We start from the raw sequence: 25,482 nt of genomic DNA, 5'->3' as shown, positions 1-25,482 counted from the left end.
AATACAGGGCTTCCTCAGAAAGTAAGACTAGCCTAAGCAAGCAGACTTTCTTTTTTCAGCTGGACTTAATTGCTAAAGCGATCAACAAACTGTTACGTCTCATTTGCAGTGCGTATTACTTGCTCATTCATAAAAAATCGCAGATACCAGGTTTCATTAACCAGTAGTAATTTACCATTTTATAACAAAATAAATAGTGATTTAAATCACGGTACTGCTAGGAATTAGATAATATTCCTTTAGATCCAAAAATCATCTAATGCAAATACAAAATAGGAAAGAACTTTGTGTGCTCCTCACAGTTTAGAACTACATTTTCAGTACTACAGTTTGAGGCACCCGCTATAGTTGTCAGACAAATTTAATTGCATTTATCTTCGACTTTTTAACAGTGTTTCTTTCATATATGTATATGCAATATATATAAAGATAGAGAGATAAGTATTATACATAACCTACATACAGAGCGTGTTATCTTAGCAGAGAAAGGTTGATTTTTTAACTTGTATTTTTTTAAACCCACAGCTGTAATGTTTTATTGTGCCCATGAACAAATTCTATTTCTACCAAACACCTCATTCAGACAGATTACCATGATGGAAGAGCAATGCTTAATGTTTAAGCAATGTTTAACACGCTCCGATCGAGCAGATCCACACACCTTATCACCTATCAGACCTTCTAGACAGACACTGCCTGCTGACTGTATATGAGGGGCTGATTTCTGTGTGCCAGTGCTCACAGACAAACGATAGGCAATCAGATGCAACAGCACTACATGATCCTTCAAGTTTTATCTGCTGCTCCAAATTCACAAAAACAACTCCATCCTATGCACTTATTTCTGCCTTGTATTTTTTTTTTTTTTTTTTTTTTTTTCCCATGGGCTCTCCTTGCGCAGATGAAAATATGACATTCATTATAAAAGAAAGCCACATAAATTAATTAGAGAATAGAACGTGCTACGTGTTCAGAACCCACTTTATATCATTTCCAGAATAAAAAACAATTACATCCTTTTAAGATATGAGGAGACATTTCTCAAGAACGGACACATTTTCCAACTTATCACACACAAAGCACAAACTAAATTCTGCAGTCTGCTAACCCTTTTAAATTACATGTCTTAAGCAATCTACATACGTTCGTATAAGCACTTGCAGACTTCTTCCATCAGCATACGTTGGTGCCTGCATTCTATTTCATGATGCCTTGATATAAATGACTTACAATTTGCGTTTCACCCAGGACACCAACAATAACCTAGCACCCCACAGCTAACACAGCAAAACCATCCAGGTTCAGTCTGAAACGCCACACGCACCTATGCAGAAAGGCCCGCGCCACGGGGCTGCCACTGCACCGCGGCACATCTAAAGGTGTCACTGCTTCCCAGGACAGCCAGCTAACTGGAACCGATCTAACAGCTCCTTTACAGTCGCTACCAACACCTTTCCCCTCGCCAGACTGAAATAAAATAAACGTTAATCCCCTTTTCATTGCATAACTTCCAGAAATACAGGACAGCTTCAGGAATCCTCCTTACTCAGCAGCCCCCGCTGTTCAGCAGGTAGCGTCTCAAGACATTTCCCACTTTTCTAACAAAAACAAAGTCAAGATCTAGCTTGTCAGAAAAGCACAGTCCTCACATTTAAAGGTTTGGTCGGCTTTTTTCCTTTTCTCCTACTTTTTACAATTAAAACATACAGAACACAATTATTTTCCAAAATTGCGAGGCTGCTGCTATGACCACAATTTTAAATAGAAAAAGCGTACGATACATTCAATAAATGTGGAAAACGTAGATAGAATGGGCTATTTTGGTTTAATGGAAGTTTTTTTTAAAAAAACTTGCATAGAAAGCAAGTGAGACTTGCTTTTGACATGACTTGCAAAGACATGAAATTACGGTTAAATCCTCTCTAGCTAGATGAAGTCATGAAAAAGAAAAAACAGAAAGATTTTCAAAAGCAGTTGAAGGAGAGGAAATATTTTTTTAAAATGAAAATAGAGGAGGATTTTTAGACTGTTGACTAATTACAGTGCTGATTTTCTTCAAATCGAAGACGTAGTCAAAGTTGAAGCGGCCATGAAGCGATAGAAAAAAAGTATTTTCTACACAGATTCCTTTGAAATCATACGGTAAAACCCATTCCAGTATTTTCTCCTTTAAGAGATCTTAAGGAGATGTTAAAGATAGGGAACACCCAAGGAAAACATCCAGACCTTGTAAATCTGAATAAAGGTATGTTATGCTCTTACAAGTCTAAGTGCAACCCAAAAATTATGTTGGAGGACTTCTTGTCTTAAACACAGCATCATGTAACTGAATGTGAGGGACATCACGTAGAAGAAAGGCCTCACTGAAAAGCATCCAGATTTCAAGTCAGCAGTTCCTCCTCTCATGACTGTTAGCAGTTAGATGATAATGAAGGCAATAGCGGAAAAATCTCAAAGAGCCAATAAAGCATCGATAGTTAACATCTCTGCCTTGGGAAAACAACTGCAGAAATTAAAACATGATGCAGTTCCCACCAGAGAGAAATGGAAACTCTTTTAACCAAACATACATGTTTTATAACGTGTATTAGCAGCTAGATAGCTCCAAGAGCTGCCAACTTGCACAAATGTGTAACAGTCCCTAAGTTGCTTTTGCTGATATCATTACTGCTATTTCTTCACATCTTTTGCCCACTCTACAAAGCATCATGTATTTAACTAGAAGTCAAGTACAAACTAGGGAAGAGCTTTCTTCTATCCAGTCCTCACTCTGCTATGACTTGGGGAAGTCAAGCACTTTGACAAGAAGTTCACTGTTTCAAACCATAACGTTTGGAAATGCGGGTGCCCTCCAAGTCTAAGAATGCCTGGAGCTTAAATGAGCAAGGAAAAGGGCCAAGCATTGGTCAAGTCAGACCAGAATGCAACAAAGTTTGCATTTTTAAGCAAATTATTTGCTCAGAAGCTTCCTTATGATGAGGTAAGCTATCAGACATGTCTGCACTTCATGCTTTTTGCATTAAAAATGCACCCACTGCACCTCTACCTCCTAAACACTTGGCAGGAATGGATTTTTTGAACAGACGACCTTTTTCACTGTCGTTGAAATACATATTTCCTCCAAAATTACAGTCAGTTTTTCACTTGCTTGCAAAGAAATTAAACGGGGAAGCAGGAAGGAAGAAAATAAAATAAGGCAGCTAGTAAGCATTATAATTAATTTAAAGCAAAAAAAAGAAAGCAAAAACTGTCCAGTATGGGTGCTTTGCTTGAATCTGAGTGATACTTGTCTGTACAAACAAAATCCTGAAAATTAACTGAAAATAGAAACATAAAAGAGTATTGCAGTTATTCAGTGGATATTCCATGATTTAAACTAAATTTTAACAAAATTATCATAAAAGAATAAAGGAAATACTCAAATAACATCAACATTTGCTTCTTTTCCAAAAATCAACAACACTAGAAACTATCTAACATTTTACACACATATCCTCAAGGTTAACAACAAGGAAATAACATACACAAATTCATATAATAGATCAGATACAATACCAAGAACTGAACACTGACGTGGTGACCCATTTAACATTAGAGACAACTCAGCCAGAGTTGGCAAATTCACATTCTGCTTGAAATAACAGCTTATTTCCCAAACTCTTCTGAAACAAGTGTTCCTGTAACAGCCTCATACATGATGCAAGTCTATTCAACACTCCAAAATCATATTATTTTCTCTATAAACAATTCATTAAAATCCAACCCTTATGAGGTCACATACCAATGTACATGTTGCCAAAAGTCAGTTCTGAAATAGTTACTGTCAGATGAGATGTATGTCAAGCTGGCCACACTCACACTACTGGTAATTGTTACAATGTGAAATACTGATCAAAGATGACCCAGAACCAACACATCTGATGGTACCTTAGATGTGTAGGGTCTCAGTTTCCAAAACACTCTTTAAAGTTTCTACATGTTAAGAAGTCTGCTTTGAAGAGTGGCAACGGACATGTCTCTGAAGTGGAAGAACTTGGGACCAATGCTGTGGGCTGGTCTGCCATCCTTGCTCATCCACTGCTCTTCACAGCGTGGCACTACCAAAGAAACCAGCAACCACTAACATCTGCATAAGCCTGCATTTCACAATTAAGTGTCTGACTTGCCTTGCATTCAGCAAATTGGTCCTTCAACTACAAACTTGAGAAGAAATTACGTGTGTCTCTTTGTGAGAGCACATCAAGCAATTTCAAGAGCAATTTAGAGGCAGCTCACCCCCAGGACTCCCCCAAGGACTGCCCAGACCACCTGAGGATGAATATTATTTTCTTGCCGGACTTCTGACAATCAGAAGACAGAAACTAAAGCCTATCAAAAGCCACAGTAACCAGCTCCTGCTCTAACACATATCTGGATTTAACTGACAACACAGACATAGCCAATTTTAGTTATTCTGGTCAAATTATATTGAAAACCAGCCAAAACATCCTTTTTACAGCACCACTACTAACGTGCAATATTTTTAGGGCAATTAATTGGTATCTTTTGAAGTGCTACCCTGTGGCAGCAAGCATTCTAAACAAGTGCTATACTCTACATGGTACTTTTTAGCAGCACAAAAAAAATTCTGTTTTTTCCTATACATATTAAACTTTGCCAAACCACATGTATGCATCACACAGTATCTTGAATGACTAAAACAAGCTAGCAGATGCTAGTTCAAGGAACTAGTATATGCATTTGAAAAGAAGGAAAATTGATTTATTTAATGTAATTAAGCTCAGAGAATTATGGAGACAACAGATTATTTTTTTCCCTCCACACATACAAACCCAATTAATTGCCTAAAAAACTATGAATCATAAAGACTGCATCTATTGATAACACAAATTTTGAAAATGCAAGCATAATTACCACCACAACCAACTTATTCTTGTTAAAAATATGAAGGATGGGCAAGGAGAACCAAGAAAACAGTTAATTCTAGTGATAGCAGTATATTACTACAGCCTTTAGATACCACTGAAACATATTTTAAGCTTAAGACTGCAACACATGTGCATGTATTTGCAGATTTTTATCTATATCCAACTTCCAACTTCTCCCAAGACAAACGCACAAGTGGAGTAACTCAACAATTCACCTATTCAGGGTGAAAAAAATTAAAAGTAAATATTGCCTTCCTCAATAATATTCATTTCCTCCTCTGAAATATCAAATCGGTTGCAAAACAGTACTCCATTTTATGAATTTTTGCTACAGTGGGCTGAAAGCACCTGATCTCCTCTAAACTTGGAAGCTAAGCAGACCAGGACCTGTGAATATCTGTTTGGGAAAAAATCACCTGAGAACAGGCAAAAGTCCAGGAGTCATAGTCAATCAAAAGACCACAAAAACAAAAATGAGTCAAAAGGCTGAATTCAACTTCATTTTAGTTGCCATAATCCAGGATGAAAAAAAGTGGGGGCAGAAAACGCATGTCCAAAATGGATTAAGTTTTTCTAAAGGAATTGCTACCTTTTAGTAAGTCAGCAACCCAAGTAGAAAAATTGCGTGCTATTATAACACATGCTTTCCCAAGGCTGCTTTTTTTTTTTTTTTTTTTTTTTTCTTAGTAGAGATCATGGGACAAATTGAAATTAAAATCTGTAGCAATCATCTCCATTTGTGTTACTGATGCTCTGTAAATTGTCTTCTGAAAAGGTGATTATTACAGAAATGGAAGATTTGATAGTGTCTCAACACTTTCTGAAGCCAAAAGGCCTTCAACTTTATAAATAAGAAGGGTGAAACAAAAAGGGAAAACTTTTTAATACTGCTACTGCTAATTGTGTAAGCTCAGCAAGCAGCTTTATCTTTAATTCCAGTTACAATCAGAATCATTAAGCTTGGAAAAGACCATTAAGATGACGTAGTCCAACCACCATGCCCACTAAACCACATCCCCTCAGTGCCACATCTACCCCACGCACGGCGGTGTGCGTGACAGGGCAATGGGAAAGCAGCGAATGGAAGCACGCCACTTCCTGCACATGTCCTGGCACGCACCCAGCGCTCGCTGTCAGGAAACATGGAACTCCAGCCTCAGCATATAACCACCGAATAAGGGGGAAATCAAACTCATCAAGCTATCAAATCATTTCATTAGAACGTAAGTGAATACTCAAATAAGCCTTTGAAAAGCTAAGTAAACCTTACTGACCGCACAATTAACTGCAATTCAAGATAATGGAAATTCACGGTATTTTTGAACAAGTACATTGGAACCTCATGAAGAACCTTGAAGAAATGGGCAGGACTGTCAAGGTGACTTCCAAAATTGTCTCTTGAAGTGTGCAACAGTACTCTAAAGGATAAAAGCAACACAGTACTTCCCAAAATACTGCAACAATTGTCTTAAATTAGAAGAACAGTCTTTTAAAATCATTTTTAATGCTGAATGACACTCCAAACTAACATTTTGAAGTTAAAGATGAAATTAAGCAATGCACATTCCACTGTTTTGTTGACAAAGATCCCTAAGAAAGAACTGTCAAACAACAAATGCAATACATTTTAAGGGTTTTCTGCCATATAACTGGAGTAGTTTTCTGGGCACGTACATATGTAACAAACTACGTCTTCACAATACTGTACAAACACTCATCACTTAATCTTCAATCTCTTTCTTCAAGGCTGATAAACATTCTCAGTATTTTAAGTATTAATAGTTTAGTACTATTATTTTTTGTACACTGGTAGAAGATGCATTTTAAACAAGATTAAAATCTTCATCAAGAAAAAAAGTTCCCATCAGCAACTACATTGTCACGAAAGCAGTAAATTACGGTAAGAACTGCCATCCGGACAGCCTGATTCTTGCTTTCCTTGTAGAAGGAAAATAAGATGACATCTCATTTCCTAATAAAAATCAAACTCCTAATGAAAGCATTTTCTACCAGAAATGCATTCCCCGTCAGCTTCAGCACCTTGAAGCCTTTAGATATACAATTTTAGTGCAGTGAAAATGATTCTAGGTGCTAAAATGCAAAATATGATTGAAAAGTATAAAAATATCTATGTTACCTATTAGGTGGAAGTTTTTCACACAGAGGATGGTAATGCACTGGAACAGGTTGCCCAAGAGGTTGTGGATGCCCCCATCCCTGGAGGCATTCAATGCCAGGCTGGATGTGGCTCTGGGCAGCCTGGTGTAGACATTGGCGACCCTGCCTGTGGTAGGGGGTATTTGAAACTAGATGATATTTGAAGTCCTTTTCAACCCAGGCCACTCTATGATTCTATGAAAAGAAGCCAGCGTGGTCAAAAACAAGTCTTGTTGTTAGGTACAGTAATCTGCTATTCAACTGATCAGCTCCTTTAAAAAAATTATACTTTTTTAAGAGACCAAATTCCCAAAATATTCTCTATCAGTCATTGATTTTTTCTTGTTTACTCATCACAAAATATTAGCAATGTACCTACCATAGTGCTAATGAGCTACAAAGAAAGTAAGAACACAGCAAGACAAGAAAGTATGGCGAGAATCTAATTCCTTCCCTGCATAACCAAACTGATTTAATGGATATGATCCAATACATACTTATGAAACTCTCTTTTACAAAAATGCTCTCAGTTCTTACTAATTTGTTATATATTTATATATTTAATATATTCATTAAAATACTGGAAATGTTTGAAGATTAATGAATTACATAGTCATTTCCTTTAAAAAAACAACAACAAATTTTCACATCCAAAAATTTGAGAGGAGAATCAGAACAATGTAGTGGAAACAACTTAGCAATTTGCTGCATTTTGAAAATCCATAGCGTTACACAATACACATCACAAGCAAGTCTCATTTTGTTAAAAACTTTTCAGTAAGAAAATTGATTGTGACTTCACCTAAGAGATTTGGAGGCTTTCAAATCCCTCCACTTCTCTTTGTAAAGAAAAAAGATTTTGTGTTTTTGTAAAATTTGGTATTTTGTTTAGCTTGTATCATTTTGTACCATTTTTTGCATTGCAAAAGCATGGCAAGAGAGAAGGGGCATCTCCAGCAGCTTGCTCACAGCCAAAACACCCTTTTCATTTTACCAGATACAATGAAGCAAGTGGTTTTCTGATGGCTTGGTATTAAATATCCACACATCTTGTTTTGAAGAATCCCTCACACTGTTTTCAAGCTCACAAAATGCGGTCCAAACACTGAAGCAGACATCACACTCACAAAATAATTTTCATGGGTTGTCCTTACAGTAAATCACAGCTTACCAAAAGAAAATTCATTGCTACAGACTGTTTCTTCAGTTGGAAATTACACAAGCTATTTGTTTTCCACGACCGCCATCAGCCCATAATGCAGGGATAACACTGTTAAAACATTTGGCAGGGAGGATAAGTCAAGAAAAGTTCTAATTTCTGGCAAAGCATAGGAAGAATGTGGTTGCTACCCCCCTAAGCACATGTCTTTTGAATCAAAATTACACAAGTATCTAGCTTTCAAATGTGTTAAGCACACTTGGAAGAAAAGACAAGCTGCCTCAGGCTTACAGCGTCTTCCACTGGGAGCCCATTGGCACAGCACAGGAACCCACCGGGTGCCAGGCCAGAAACAGTTAACAGGTAAGGGAAGAAAGAAGAGACCCCACACAACCCCAAATTTCACATTCATTGTACAAAGCCTACTGGTTTTATACAGCCCAGGTGCTGTTAGTCACCAATTAAACAGTAGTAAAATGCTGCATTCATTTCTTTCTTTACAGTCAGCACTTAACTCTCACCCCTCATTTAAAGCAGTAACAGGGAACTCTGTGTAATACCTCAACAAACAGCGTCACAAGGATGTTTTGGTAGGTCTCTTACAACACTGACACCTCTTTGTAACACATCCCATACAGCATGTGGCCATTCAGTTGTCCGTGATGCAGAGGACTAAGATATCCCACTCAGCTGTGAAAGCACTAGTTAAGGGTACCTTAGCTTGGATCCCAGCTGTCCTGCTGCACTCATCTCTGTCAAGTCCTGAAGCCACGACCAGCATACCAGTCATCCACACACCATGAGCCAAACCCAAACAAGATACAAAAACACCTCTCCACTACGAGATTTGGGGCCACGCACTATGAGATAAAATTAATCAATCCCTTTCACTTGCCATCCCTGCCACAATGCTCTTCTTCAGCCTGTACAAAGAAAGCTCTGAGATGGACTCAGAGCAGTTTCCCTGCTCGTTCACTGCTTGAGCTTCAGACCCAGTGACTACACAGAAGATAATGGCTAATTACCCACTGATAGTGGGTGATGTAGTTGAATGAATCTGAATTTTAAAGAGTTCTTTAAAACTAGGGGAAAAAAAATGCCAAACTTTACCATGCACAAGAACTCTTAACACGCATGTTTCTGAAAGGCTAAAGGAACAACTCCTCCAGCTAAGTATTTCTATAAATGAAATGAAATTCTTCTGTTGCATATGTGGAAGCTGTGGATCCAGACTTAGCTGATGCCTAATGAGAGCCAGAACTGAAAGTATGAAATTACTGCCTTTTTTTTTTTTTTTTTTTTTGATATACTAAAATATTCATAAGGGATACACATCACATTGGTATTTTATTGTAGCACACTGGTTATCAAGAGCTGTTCTCAATTCTGTCTTAAGATAGGTTTTAGCAGCAACACAAAGGAAGTTGATTGTAGGTGGGCTGAGGAATGAAAGACTCTGATTAACATCTAGAGAGATTTGAAAAAATGAACATTTTGGAGTATTGGAGAGTGTTCTAAGAATTGTGAAGGAATTTGCCTGGAAGTCTTCTAAGAAGCTCTGGATAGACAGTAAGACATTTTCACATCTCATGAAATCTACAATTTTAGTAAGCCTTGCCTGCCAACAGGCACAGCACATTGATTTTGGACGTTGTTGGCTGTACCAAAAAACAGCAGGTGAAATCAAGTTCTGACAGAGGCAATCCCTCTTGCCTGCAGAAATCAGCCTCCACAGATTGCCAAAGTCGAACAACATTATGTAAATGTCAACACAACAGGCAAAAGCATCAGCAGCAAAGCGGAGATAAAAAACACCACTTAATGACCATGGCTGCAGAAAAGCCTAAGTGATGAGTAATAGGACATTCCAACCAGAAAAATGTCATCCAGAACAGACAGAATCCAAATTTTTAAACACGTATCATCCCATACAGCTGACCACTAAGAAAACAACATGTTAAAGAAGTTTGAAGCTAACCAATTGAAGAAGCCTATTTTGCTTCTTCAGGTGAAACTATGTTCTTATGTCAATTCTAACACTGATGTTTGAGAAACACATCACTGCCACCACAATAGCTATTCATCAGGCAGCATGTGCAACATTTAGCTAGTGAAAGTCTTATTGCACTCAACATTTAAGAAGTTTATGTTATCAGGCATAACAGTGAAGATTTCTAAACAACTCCAATAGAATGTTTTAACACAGGATCAGCAAACCTATGGGTGCCCAGGAAAGCCAGCAGGCAGAGTCCTGAAAGGAACACTGACACTTGAGAATGACCCCATTTTGATGCGAGAACAAGACAGCCAGATTTTTCCAGCTCCACAGGGCCGTTTTACAAGAACACACATGATTTAACACATAAAAAACACTGAAGTACTTAGGTAAGATTCTATGATTCTATAGCTAGCATTGTTTAGTCTTCAGAAGCTTTCCACACAGATGTGGAGAAAGTAAAACTCGGTATGACTAACTGACATTTCAACTGACCACAGCACATCCAGCCCAACCGTTCTGCTGCATTACCATTCCCCAAAACCACTAAGTTACCTCATATTTTTCTATCAGACTTCTAATTTTGTCTTGGACACTGAATAGTAAACTGTCACAGGTCCTGTTTTCTTCCCAAGGAAATTGGATTCCTCATCACCACTTGCTGCTTCACTGTTATCACTTGTGTGTATACATATGTGTACACACAAAGAGGAAGAAGGAGAGCATATACAAAAAACTGTACTTCAACATGGATTATTTATGCTATTCACTTTGGTTTAATATCACCATGTTCATATATACATGTGGAAAAAGGGCATTGTAAAGTAAGTAATTTACTAAATACCTTATGCCTTGACTTAAATTAAAAACAAAAACATAACAAAAAATTAAGACATAAAAATGAATCTATTACTATTACACCTAGGTTCAACAGTAAGTAATTAAAAGACCACTGCCCAGTAATAAACAAGACAGAAGCCTCGCTGCATGAGTTCATTTACAGCATTACAAAGCTCACAGTTTCATAGCACTGCTCAGATAATAAACCAACAGTTAGGACATTTAGATCACAGTAACTCAGTATTACAAGAGAACTCCATTTCCCAGCATAGTTTTGCAATATTTAGAAGGCTTAACACTGCAAGGTATGTGCTGAATGTCACTAACAGTGACATTACTCAGTGGAGGTTCCAACGTTCAGGCTAACACTAGCAGTACCCTATTGTCAGTGTGAAGCCTTCAATGCTCCCTCAAGCAAACAATGAGTTCAGAATGTTACAGACCATGCAGAAAAGCTTCAAATGGTCTTTTCCATAGGGAAGTGAGAGGAACAATAAAAACAGGAGTGGCTGGATATTTGAGGTAAAAGGCAGTCATGCCTCTTCACAAGCAGCCTTGGGCATCTGACAACTTGAGACCATAGACTATATTCAGATGCAACAATTTCTTAATAATTTAAAAAAAAAAAAAAAAGATCCTCAACAGTTTAAGAATATTTAATGCATTTTAGGCAGCAAGTAAAACTCCTGGATTTTAGATTGAACTATAAGACAGAGAGTTAGGATGAATTTCTCTCCTTTCTAGGGTCCGTAACATCATACAGCAGAATTCAGCAAACCAAAGCTAATATTTCAGCAACATAACACTTGCAACTTTTATATCTAAGTGTGCCTTGTTCTTTTAAAGTAGCTAAAAACTAGACTCACACCCGGTTTAAACAGGCAGAAAAAGTACTCTGTGCCAAGGAGGAAGTTATAAACTTAAAGTAGGTTTTGTGCACGGGAAACTCAAGTTGGGAAGTATTAGGGCAGATCCACAACAACCAGTACTTTAACAAGTAAGACAAAAAGCACAGGGTAATTTCAGAACTAGGGGCAGGAGGTTGCAGTTCCACTACTGATCAGCTGATGGGCTCATCAATGAGCACAGAATAAATCAATTCTTTCAAATCCTGCCTCTCTTCTGAAGACGTTAAGCTCTTGGGACACCATTCACCATTTATTCTAAATGCAGCCAAAGGGCAAAACAGCCCAGTTTGAGGAAAAGATAAATCATTGCATCACCTAATGGTATCTATACTTTCCAGACTGCCAAATTGTCTTCGTAACTGGAGTATATTTACAAACCTAAATTATATTTCGATTTTTAAAAAGTATATCAAGATTAGTATTTGAGGGGAAGATCATGCCTGATCAATCTAGTGGCCTTCTATGATGGAGTGATGCATTGGTAGACAAAGGGAAGGCATCTCATGTCATCTACCTGTAGTTCTGCAAGGCCTCTGACACTGTCCCCATCACATTGTTATCTCTACATTGGAGAGATATGGATTTGAAGGGTAGACTATCTGGTGGATAAGGAATTGGTTGAAAGGTCACAGCCAGAGGGTTGTGGTCAATGGATCTATGCTCAGACGGAGACTGGTGACGTGCAATGTCTCCCAGGGTCTGTCCTGGGACTGGTACTCTTTAATATAGAATCGTATAAAGGCTTGAGTTGAAAGTGACCTCAAAAATCATCTAGTGCCAAAGGTCCTGCCACAGACAGGTTTGCCAACCACAAGATCAGACTGCCCAGGAACCCACCAAGATCAGCCTTGAATGCCTCCAGGGATGGGGCAACATCTTCACCAATGACATAGATGATGGGATCAAGTGGCCCATCAGCAAGTTGGCTGATGACACCAAGCTGAGTAGTATAGCTGACAGAGCAAAAGGCAGGGATACCATCCAAAGGGAACTTGCTAAATACAAAAGGTAGGCCTATGCAAAGTTCAACAAAGCAAAGTGCAAGGTTTTGCACTTGGGTCAGGGTAATCCCAGATATGAATACTGACTAGGAAAAAAACTCCTTGAGAGTAGCCCTGCAGAGAAGGACTTACAGGTCTTGGCAGATGAAAAGCTTAACATGAGCCAGCAATGTGTGCTTGCAGCCCAGAAGACGAAAAGTATCCTGGGCTGCATCAGAAGAGGGGTGGCCAGAAGGCAAAGGAGATGATTGTCCCTATCTACTCCACCTTCTTGAGGTGCCATCTGGAGTACTGCATCCAGGTCTGAGGCAACACAGGAAATACATGGGGCTTTTGGAGAGGTCCAGAGGAGAGCCACAAAGATGATCAGAGGGCTGGAGTACCTTTCCTGTGAAGACAGGCTGAAAGAGCAGGGCTTATTCAGTCTGGTGGAGAGAAGGCTGCGTGGAGACTTAATTACAACCTTCCAACATTTAAAGGGAGTTTATAAGCAAGAGGGAAATCAACATTTTACATGGGTAGGTAGTGGTAGGAAAAGGAAAAATGGTTTTAAAGCAAAAGAAGTAAGATTTATATTAGACACCAGGTGAAAATTATTCAGAGTGCTGAGGTACTGGAACAGGTTGCCCAGAGAAGTTGTGAACGGACCATTCACAGAGGTGTTCAAGGTCAGGTTGGATGGGGCTCTGAGCAATTTGATCTGTTACTTGACCTAGCCACTGGCAACTCTGTCTACAGCAGGGGGGTTGGAACCTGATGATCTCTGAGGTCCCTCTTCCAATCCAAGCCATTCTATGATTCTGTGAATACAGATCAAACAGACTCTAAATAAAAGATACCATAATAACGAGGCCTGCAGAGCTGCTCAAAAAGAATCCATGGAGTCTTCATTTTTGGAGATCATCAAGTGGACAAAACCCTGAGTAACCGCCCTACAGTTGACTGTGCTTTGAGCATGGAACTTGAAAGAAAGACTGCTGGACATCCCTTTCAATCTCAGCTATTCACTGAATCTGTGATTGGACCTTACTAAGTTTGAACCCTTTTAAGAGACAGAAGGGAAAAAATTAAATAAACAGAACACAAATTGCTAATCCAAGTCACAAAGAAGTGGCCAAGATCACAAAAGCTCAGTTACACACTACAGAAAAAAATATGGCGATCCAAGTTTGGTTTGAGTAAAAGACATGCTTTTACAAACAACCAACCATATTGTGAAAGTTCAAAGAGGATATTTTCTGTTTCAAAAGCAGTTATTTTCCTTATACGTTCAACTTTTTGTTAGTTATTGAAAACGTTAAAAGCAATTATGCAGAGCCCTATATAATTCTCAAAGGATTCAGACGAAATGCTTTTTCAAATGCAAGCATGACACTATTCACAATAGGTACAAAATCCCTGGTTAACAGCCACACACTATATTTATTTTATTCACCCTCAATGACTGTCAAAGATGTTAACAGAAACTGTTTAAAAAAAAATTAATATGGGTAAACCAGTCCAAAAATATTTTGTTTCGCAAACTGCATTTAGATTTGGGACTGCAGTTCAGTGTGGTGGGCAAACATGAAAATACAGAACTGTCAGAGGACAGAAAGGAAACAAAGACTGACTAACACTGAACTGCAATGTCAAGAGAACTTGAAAGGAGAGGCCTAGAGAATTCATTTTGTTCAACAGATAAGGGAAAAAGGCAGAAAGAAATATACTATAAAAAATGTTAAAGCATCTCAGTACACTGACCATGAGCTCCACTGTTTAAAATTGCATTTAAGTCAAGAAAATGGAGGGATATTGTTACAGCTATCAATGGCAATGGCAGTAAATTCCCTTGAAAAATAATATTACAGCCAGAATAAAATCTAGATAAACTGCTGAATATCCTTTCTCTGCAAAATATTACAAAGAAAGCTATTTTCTGAAGTAATTCACTGAAAAATGAACATTTACACATGTCACAGATATATACACATATCAGAAAGCAGCTTAGAATAAGGAAGTTTTATGAGACGAACTGCAGTAACTGAAGGATCTGGAAAGGTGATAATTCAGTAAAAATAAGCTCAACTTCTGTTTAATTGAAATAATTACTTTAAAATTCCCCGTTTCGTTTATTTTTATGCAACACAATCATAATACCCAGAGCTAGCAGGAAATATGCAATCCTCATCAAACACTTTCTCTGCCTCAGAAGAAAGTGATGTTTATACCGTTCTCAAAGTCTCCAAACACCTACTCAAAAACTGCAATTTGTGTTTCTAACACCTCCTCCATATTTTATCATAAGAATATACTCAAATGGACTGCCAAAAAAAAAGTCCTTTCTGTAGGAAGACAGAGAGTAACAGCTTTGCTTGTTGGAGAGCACTGTCAGAAAGCTTGTGCTATGTGGGCAGAGCCCTTTGCTATACAACTCTGACTGGTCAACAGCGTAACAGAGAGATCTTTTCTGCATAGTAAATTAATTCAGTTTTTGTTCAAGTTTAACAGTCACGATTCTGCAAATAACTTTTCTTGATTATCAGTAGCAGGGTCTGGGAAACCACAGCCCACCCCTCAGGAAGGAAGGACTGCCTGTGAAGAACGGCCCCAACATAGTCCTGCAAGTCAGGAGCACACAGTAAACAGGCCAGTGTAGAAACGTATTGCAAACTCGCAATGAGAGAGCTGAGTCCATGAGATTTTTAGGCAGCTCAGTAAGTTTGCAGTATTGGTTCAGTGTTCAAACTGAACATTTGCCTGTTCCACCACCATCTCTTAAAGCAGAAATGAAATCTGGTCTCTTCTCTTTCCAACACCTTAATCTTACAACTCACATGGCAATGAGTCTGCTCTCAAGACTCGTTTCCCTGGAGGCTACATTGGATGCACCAGGAGGAACAGGAGCACTGCCCTAGGTGTAAAGATACACTAATCAGCTTTTAAACCAGACTTCCAAATTCTGTTCTGGGGAGCAATTGCTGATCCCATTACACTAGCTCTGGCTGCTAGCTGTTGTTTCAAAAGACAGCTATAAATACATAAATTACTCTCCTAGTATTAACTTTTCCAGGGAGGCCGTTGTAGCTGTTAAAGAAAGGTTTTATAACTAAATTTAAAGGAAAAAGACACACAGTCACAAACGAGGGATTCACAAACAAGAGATTACATCCAGAGAATGGTCTATTGTTAGAATCTGCTTCATGTTACACAAGAGCTCACAAACTCTCAATCCGAAGTGTTACAGAAATGACTCTCTGTACTTCTCATTTCAAGGACAACAGCAGTAAAGAATTGTTGTTTTCCAAAGCTGCATTTCAAGACATAAATTACACTTCATCTTTCTTGATTTTGCTAAGTCGGACAACACGTTATTACTATTTTTAATCCGTAGGAGCTCATATTCAGATCTACAGAAGAGAATCAAGGAATGTACCTTGTTCCAACTTACTTTCTAGTTGACGTTGACTAATAATTCGGCCTGCTAGTTCATTAAATTTGCAAATGGGATATCTCCTTTACAGGGATCTAAAACTGCGATGGAAGCAAAGACAGAAGGCAGAGAAAGAGCAAATCTCTTGTGAGCAAAGCTCCCAAGTAAGCCTGGTTAAGAAAATTGCTACATGAACTTTACAGGCTTGCTGTCCCTACAGTTTTCACTGGTAAAGCCTTCCAAAATTTGGGTTTGCTATACTCTTGAAAAACAAGGCAGGAGTTCCAAGTATTTCATTAACAGACACTGAACAGACAGCAGCTTTAGGACCACCTCATAACTCACACATGGCGAGGAAGGCACATGGTCTAAGTATACGAGCAGGTGCAAGAACACACAAGCTGAATTTCTGCCCTCCAGTTCATTGCTGGGCAGTGACCATTGTGCAGTGAGCCACAGAAACATCCCAAAGATGAGTTTTCTTCTGCCACTACCAACTGAACGTGTCTCTACTTGAAATTCTAAGTTATTACTATAATGCTGAGGTTTCCCCATCTAGAAGATTTTCAACTCTAAACAAATTTTACCAAATATGTAAGATATTAGACTGAATTAACTATTTATACAAAAATATGCAAGTAGACTGAGTTTTCACAAACAAAACCTGCTCTGTTTACTGTTATATTATGTTTACAAGTACACTTAGTGTAAAAAAGATTGGATCAATACAAGAAATAAGGCACCTTGACAAAATACGGTTTAAAAGAAATATATATTTAATATGATACATTATAATGCTTCTTCAGGTTGTAAAAGGGTTCCTTTACCTCCAAATGTTCATAACATGTTTAAAATACATTCTGAATTTTGATTTCTCACAGTGTTTGATATAAAAAAAACAAACCAGAAGGTTGCCCTAAAGATAAATGAAACATCTGGTGAAACATGTAATAAGCTGCAGGCTCACATCTGCTACTGAAGTTAGTATTCCCGCACCATAGCTACAAGCTCTATGCAAAGCTCTACAAGAATAACTGAGAACAGGGAGGATTATAAGGAACACATTCCTCAATCTAAATTGATATTTCCTCTTCCATCTGAATCAACATTGTGCTTCCATATGTACGCATTAACGTCCAGCGCTAAACCTCAGTGGAAAATTATTGCTAAAAGTAAAGTTCACATTTAAAATTATATATTCTAGAGTGTCTCAGGCAGTTTTTACACATCTGCAACAACCCAGCCATATGTATGACTGCCGATACACATGCATGCAGTTTTGTCTTGTCACATACATAATTTTATCTCATTTTCTCTAGCCCTAGGCTACAAGTAAACTTTCAACAATTAGCTCTTCCACACACCTCTGTGTAACCAAACTTATTTTAAAAAGCCAAGAGTAGACAGCAAGAAGCACTGTAAGTGTAATCGTATAACAAAGAAGCCTCGAGGATTTTCAAACAGTAACTGATAAAATTGAATGTAAGATATTTCCTAAGAAATAAACTATGTGTAACTCACATTCTTGTTTCTATAAGAAGGTTGCTCAATATTTATCTTTTTTTACCCATTCACTCCTAAACTTTCAATTTCTTCCATAAACAACCATTGCAAAGTGTTTACATTTAATGCCAACATAAAATGCTTTGTATTTGTGACATTTTTAAAAGACCCTTTTGTGCCATGGAGAGTTTAGAAAAAGACAGATATCTGCACAGCAGGGAAAAAAACCACTTACATTTTGCAACAGCTGTGAAAGATCAGTCCTCTGGAGTAACTGAAATCAACGGCAAACTGAGAAGTGTTTAGGAAATAAAATGTTTCCATCACCTCATACTATCATTCACTTCCATTAGTACTGATGAAAGAGAGACTGCATTTTACACAGTGTTATAGATGGTAGGAACATTACTGGCAGTGGAAACACAGCTTGGTCACTAAACAATTCAAACATCAAACTTGGGACAATAATCTGAAGAATAAATACTCTAGTGGGCATTTTGTTAACTTAATTTAGACGATGAAGAAATGACATCCAGACCCAAACTCATCTTTTCTGGATAAAAATTTTGTACTAGCATTGAAAGTGATTAAAAAGTTTAAAGCCAACACAGGTACACCAACACTTTTCCACTGATCAGACCACATGATAACACAAGTCAGTGCAGAAAGCTCTCTTTGTACAGGGCCTTCCTCTCCTACTTACCTTTGTGTAACAGCCTGCACTATCGTAATTGAGAAATTTTACACGTACTTAATGCAAGGCAGAAGACAAAAACAAGGAACAGATGAATGTAACGTGATCAACAAGGGAAAACGGAGATTAAAAATTGGCCATGGAAGATATGAGGATAAGCCAGTAGTGTCATGACATAAATCATGCACTATACCAAGAATCTATCATGCAGAATAGAGCTGTGATACCAAGCATACCAAATTACTAGGTGTTGATAATAGCTCATGTCCTGCTTGTTGACACCCTGCAGAAATGCGCTGAAAGGATCCAGGGGAAGAACGGATAAAGGAAGTGACCACTTTTGATAAAGAAAACCAGGAGCCAGAAGGAGGGCAGCTTGGGTTTATTTGTGGTCGTTTGTTATTCTGTTTCTTTGTTTTGTTGTTATTTTTTTTTTTAAGCAAGAAAGATTCAACTTCTACTCCAAATAACAGTTGCACATCATCTACCTTCAAGTGCGTCTTTAAAACACTCTGAAGACAGGAGTGATGCAAAAGCTTTTTGCAACTAAGATCAGCTGTTACAAAAAAGTACAAATGAGAAAAACATTATTCTGACAAGGACACCCCTTTGAAATCTGTACACTGGGATCTATAAATCGTTATCTGCTTACACCACCTTGTCCTGCATAGCAGTTTGAAAGAATCTCACAGTAAGTTCCATTTAAAGAGCCATACCCTGCTAACCTGTCAGTGAGCTAAAATGGAGTTCTCCCCTTAATGAGAAACACAACAGTTGCTCAAGTTGTCTGCATGATTTGACAGATATATCTCCAGCTGTGATGTGGTGACATTTTGCTCGAGCTTACTTTCTTAACAATGTTAACATATTATGCAGATTTTTAGCTAGGAGAAAAACAAGTCATACAAGTAATGCTTAGATCTCTTGATCATTATGCTAAAAATCAGCTTTCCACTGTGTTAGCAGACAATAAATAAATAATCCAGGAACAAAAACGATATTGCTTCACACTCCTATTTTACCAATAATAGCTGCTAAAATGTGTGGTCCCATTCTGCCTCTTCCTCCAGCTCCTTGAGCTGCATCAATCTGTTGTATTCACTCTCCACCAGATCTACAAACCAATCTCTGTCAGTTTGTGGCCACACAACCACTTGGGCTGACAGCCTGGTGCAGGATACAGCAGGGACCCCTCCTGCCCTCAGCTGTGAGACAGTATTGCATGTCTTATGGAAACTCACCTGCAGGTAAACAAATCTCTCCTTCCAGAATAAGAGTACTGTAACAAGAAACAACACTCCCCCCCATCCCCCCCCCCCCCCTTTTTTTTTTTTAATACAGAAGTCAAAAACCCTTGTACTACTAAAATAACAAAGGAAGGGTAAATTACACGTTACGGTTAATTTCCCATTCTTGAAACAATCCAACTCAATCAATACACCACTGCTTCCAGGCCACAATATAAGTACCTCTGTTACGAAAGGTTTGCTTTGCCAGGGATTTGAGCTCTGAATGACAGACGCTTGAATTACAGAAATCTAACAGCCAGAAGACTGCTGTAAGAACACAATTAAATTAAACACTACCTGCAAAGGTCTCTCTGTAGCAACAGTTATTTGCTTCTGAAATGACAGTGCAATCAGTGATCTGCTCCTCCGGTAACACACAGCTTAACAAGAACTATAACCAATTAAGGGAAGGGAAAGACAAAAAAATTAAATAAAAGTAAAATTTAATAGAATATTTAAAGTCATCCTGAACTCACAGAATTTATTAGATAATACGTATGTACAACCTTAACTTGTTTTCCACCTATGAGAAGCTGAAACAAAATAGATAGAACTCAAAGCAAAAGCCCAGTGACATTAACTTAAAACTAATTTGCTACAGTCCACAACGCAAAGGAAGACAAAACCTTTTTCAGTGTCCTACATACAAACACAGGATTTATGCAGCAAATTATCAAAAAGGGAATGTCAGAATTCTGAGAGAATAAATCTTTTTATAAAAGTCATCTGTGTAAAGAAAAAACATTTGCTTTGTCAACTAAAAACAGATATCCTGGGAGTAGCGTGCATTAAGAAGTACACTGATGATAAAAGAAAGCTCAAATACAGTTTGAAACAGAAAATCATGCAATGAAAGACTTTGTTAGTACTTAAGGTCTACTGCTTGGAGTTTATATTACTAATTTGAGTATTTCTGCACAAGATGTGATTAATAGGAAATGGTTCCTCTGAAAAGTTATATAGGCAAGTAGAATCACAGGGCTTCAATTCATTGACCTGTTTCTCTTTAAGCCATTCTGCATTCCTCTCCCCATCCCTAGGGCAACCAACCACCCCCTCCAACACAGGTTTGTGGTGCTCTCAGCAGGCCAAATAGGATCAAATCAGAGAGAGAAAATAACAGTATACACTGTATTTCACCCTATGACCAATCATGATTTACATGAACTAAGCCAAGACAGAAATTGTCAAAGAGAGCACATTCCCTCCCGCAGAATTCAGTATGGACAGGACAAATCACAAAGACTACTTAACCTGCAGCTGTGAAATGTGGTTCTTCTGTTATTACAAGTTTCATTATGTGAGAGTCTGGTAAAAGAGCAAAACAATTAAAAGGATTGAAGTGTATACAGAACTCTGTAGCAAATGCAGGATTGAGTTCCCAAACTGAGTTTGACAGTTGCAGATAAGATGGTAACAGCAGAAGGCTTCCCACAGCACCACTTTACACCTCTATGCCCTCCTAGAGACGTGGCATCTTTGAGCATCTTCCTACTGAACAAATGCTCCCTACCAGCTCTGGTGAAATTACTTTTTCTCCATTTCAATTACCACTCTACATAGCATAACTGATAAAAAAAACATCAAGTACATTTTCTTCTTCCCAGTTGGCGTTCCTTCTTCATCTGACATGCCTGACTGCTTCTTTGCAACCCAAGCAAGCTTCAGATTGCATGAGAAACCCACCTCGGAATACACCTGCCTTTATCAATATGTAAGCTCACCACACACACTGGTTACAGTGTGTACAGTCAGCACACAGGGCTTTTCTTCAGTTTGATCCCAGATCCATCCTTAACAGTTCAACAACCACAAACCCAAACACGGCCTTTCCTATATACAGGAACAACAGACAAACAAATGAAAGGCCCAGTTCTCCAAGAGAGTCTCCAGATCCTAAATTTGAAATCTCTTTCCTTTGGCTTCGACCACTACACTAATAGCTCCATCACAAGTATTCACAATGATTATATAAGTAGCTCTATGCAACCATATTAACAAGCACCCACACAGCATTAGGCAGATGGCAGCGAAGGAGGTGTTATTACAACAAATGTAAGCTGACCACTTGTAAGGTCTTGAAAAAGACTGTAAGACAAATAGCAACCTCTCTGGGCCCACCTTTGTAAGGTGGTTTTAACTGCTACACCACTGAAGTAGAACACTTACCTAAATAAGGGATCTCTTTACAACTTTTAAAATTATGTGCATTATGTGTAACATAGGGGGAAAAGTCTCAATTCTGTGAAAAATGAGAGAGTTGTTCATGAATGACTTTAAAAATTCTTTGAAAGACCCAGCTTTTAGGTACATAAAAACAAGAGATAAAACATTATTGCATTTGTAGAGAGGCGGTTCATTACACTGGCTACTAATAAGAATGGGGTACCATAAGGAGTACCACAAGTGTACTACAGAGAGTAGAAGATTTTCAAAATCCTATTTTATCATCTAATGAAAACCCCAATCATAGATATAGTCTCCTACATCTCAGCAGAACACCGTGTACAATTACAGTTTAAAACGTGCTTGAAGAACAAACACAATCAGTCTTTAGCAAAATAATCAAAACGTGTCCACTAAAACACAGGGAGAACTTGTAGTAGTAGCTCATTTTGACAGAAGAATTACACTGCAAGTCTCTTATACTTTGAGAAATGATTCCTGTGTCTGGTAAAATAGATCTCACCCTCACTTCACCTGCATATTTCTGTGTGAAGGTGCAGCACCACAGCAATCTTTTGACGTTGAACTGATTAGTTACTCCCTGCATTAAGTATCTGTTTTTACTATTTGTTGCTCAATTCCATTCAGTGATGCACCTTTATTACAGTCAGATCAGACGCTCACATATTCAGTATGGGATGAAATTTCAGTTGAGACCTGCTCTGCTATCAACTGAACTGCTGCCTCCAAGCTTCTCCATCTCATAAATGAGGAACGAGCCTAGGGAGATGTCCCAATAAATTCAGTTTGCCCTCTGAGATATTACTGAAGGACTTCATAAACTACTGCCCCATCCTTTCTCCATCTTCATCAGCTTCTCCCTCAGTCTCAATTGCTCATCACTTCCACAGCAGCTGTAGCTACCATACATCCAAATGACTAACGATACCAGAATAACCTACATGTCACTTGAAGGAAATTTAAAGAAATCTTTTTTTAAAAAACAGTCTATATTATTATTTCTATTATTATTAGGAATGCTTCAGTTCACAGCATAAATGACTAGATTAGGTTCAACTGCAGGGCAGCGTTCTACCAATTAATCACCTGAAACTAGTTCTCAAAAGATGGCATAGGTAACCGTCTTATTCTAAAGAAAAGCATCCAGTCCTACACCCTAAACCAGTTGGACTCTGTCCACTGCAAGGAACAGTGCAACTACCAGATGTGATTCATCATTTCCATAACATTTATGTTTTATTTAAAATAACTGAAAATCTGACACCCCGCCTTCCCCCAAGTCAAAATTGGCTTGTACAAATTATAAGGAAAAAAAAACCTTACAAATCATTAATTAATAAACAACATAGAAAAGTATTTCCAAAGATTTTACTTTTTCCCCCTTTATTACCACTGTAAGAACTACAAGCTTTATTCATTCTGGATTGACATGCAAATCATATTCCTCTAACTGCTCATAACATTGTCCACTGTATTCTAATGGAGGGTAAGGATGATTCTTTCCGATAACAAGTTACACAACCCATTGCCTGCCAGATGTTTTTCTTTCTTTTTCAGCTTCTTCAAAGGCCATCCACTGATAGCAATTCACTTCAGTTTATTTTCTTCTTACTTTTACTTTTTCATATCAAATCAAATATTCCTACCAAAAAAAAAAGTGCAGGCAGGCCAAAATTCTGATAATGTGATGTTCATAGGCATTCAGGTCTCATTCTCCAGTTGGTTTTATAATGGCACGATTAAATACTGCAGACATGTGAAGAACTATTTAATGCTCAAGAAATAAGGTGCTTCATAGCTCGTCGTCTTAACTGGAAGAGTTGTGTGAAAGCAAATACATACTTTCATATGAAGAGGAATTAGTCTATAAAATAGAAATTCTGAATAGAAATTCCTCAAAAGAGGATGCAAATCGAAAATAGAAATTATTATTAAAAAAATAAATCACCAAATGTTCTGGAGCAGGTCCCCACAATTTGATTTTGTAGTGTTTATGTAACTGAGGAATTGAAAAATCAGATTAGGTGACACAAGGCAAAAGATTACTATCATCTTCACCCACGAAGCACACACCATTACCAATTTATGGTGAAATGCATTCATTGCACTCAGATATTCAGCAACTGGGAACCACAGAGAAGCCTGTATGAAACATCATATCTGCACTTCTGGCATGACTAAAGGCACACACATATTAGGTTTCTGTATGAAAGTTCTCTCTTTACTTAGGTTAGCAGCAGGAGTTATTTTAAAGAATTACACATTTCCCTCAGTGTCAAAAACTTGAAGGTCCGCAGGGTCCCTTGCGGAGGTAAAATAATCACTTACCACACAGTTCATCAAATTTCACAAATGCTGGTTTTATGCACTGAATTAAATCCTTGGATTTTTACAGTCTCGGAAATCAACTTACCCATTTTTAGCCTTTATCTTTATAAAGAGGGAGGCTACACTCACAGACCGTGCTCAAAAAGACCGATACTTTTGCCTTATAAATTCCACTTCCCATAATCGTTTCCCTCCCGGTAACCCCAAATTACAACTCACACCACTGAAAAGACATTATATCTCCCTGAATAACTTTTCCTCTCATTGCTGTGATCTCTCTTTTATAAATAAACCCCTATATTTCTTTCTATTGCCCCGCTGCTTCAGCTTTGCCTGTTCACTTTCTTATGCAACACTGTGCAACCTGAAAGCAGCAAACAACCACCTTCTGCGTATCTCTTCACTGTTATTCTTTCATTTGTTCTATCATTTTTTCTTGGCCTATTTCTTGTTGGATACCTGGACCAAACTATCTGAAGTTTTTTGTTTCTTTTCCCCCCCAAAGAAGCTTACCATGGACATTCTTCTTCCTAGTTTAAACAGTAGGTAAACACTGCCTCATAGCCCGTTTACTATTTAAAATTAATATCCTACCTGGCCTGCTCCAATCCCAGTATATGACTCTTTGGCACGTTTCCATCCCCCAGCAGGATGCACTTTATAATACCATTTGACTGCTATGATATCAATTAATTACTACCTACTTTAAAGACTTCATGATGTAACTTTTATTACATTACATGGCACAAAAATGAATTATCAATAAGAATGAGAACATTACTTACAACAGAGATGTTTCTCGAAAAATGAAAATGTATATATGCATTTTTAAAGAATTAACACTTAATCTTCAAATCAATATTGAGTCACCGTGAGCACCACTCTGCTTAGGAGTAAAATCTAATTAAGCTGCACTAGAAGTAGCTATTTCAGCTATTATATAGTCTGAAAAAAAAAAAAAAAAAAAAGTAAAACCATCCCTCTTACACATTAATTACTGAAAACTTTGTTTTTATTTCAACGTGAGAAGGAACAACAAATGTGCATTTCCGATAGGTCAGCTGTGTTATCCTCTGTAAA

The 25,482-nt window shown here is 37.9% G+C and overlaps 1 protein-coding gene across 1 annotated transcript in view; it reads right to left on the bottom strand.

Annotated features, from left to right (window-relative positions):
• The window catches only part of EIF3H (eukaryotic translation initiation factor 3 subunit H), an 80,669-nt gene that overhangs the window by 16,885 nt on the left and 38,302 nt on the right, over positions 1-25,482 (bottom strand). The window lies entirely within an intron of this gene.

Source organism: Centrocercus urophasianus, unplaced genomic scaffold (genome assembly GCF_019232065.1).
Source record: "Centrocercus urophasianus isolate 14NV4802_14NV808 unplaced genomic scaffold, USGS_Curo_1.0 seq_11, whole genome shotgun sequence".
NCBI lineage: Eukaryota > Metazoa > Chordata > Aves > Galliformes > Phasianidae > Centrocercus > Centrocercus urophasianus.
Note: the sequence above shows the minus strand (reverse complement) of the source record. Positions and strands in the feature narration are given on the sequence as shown.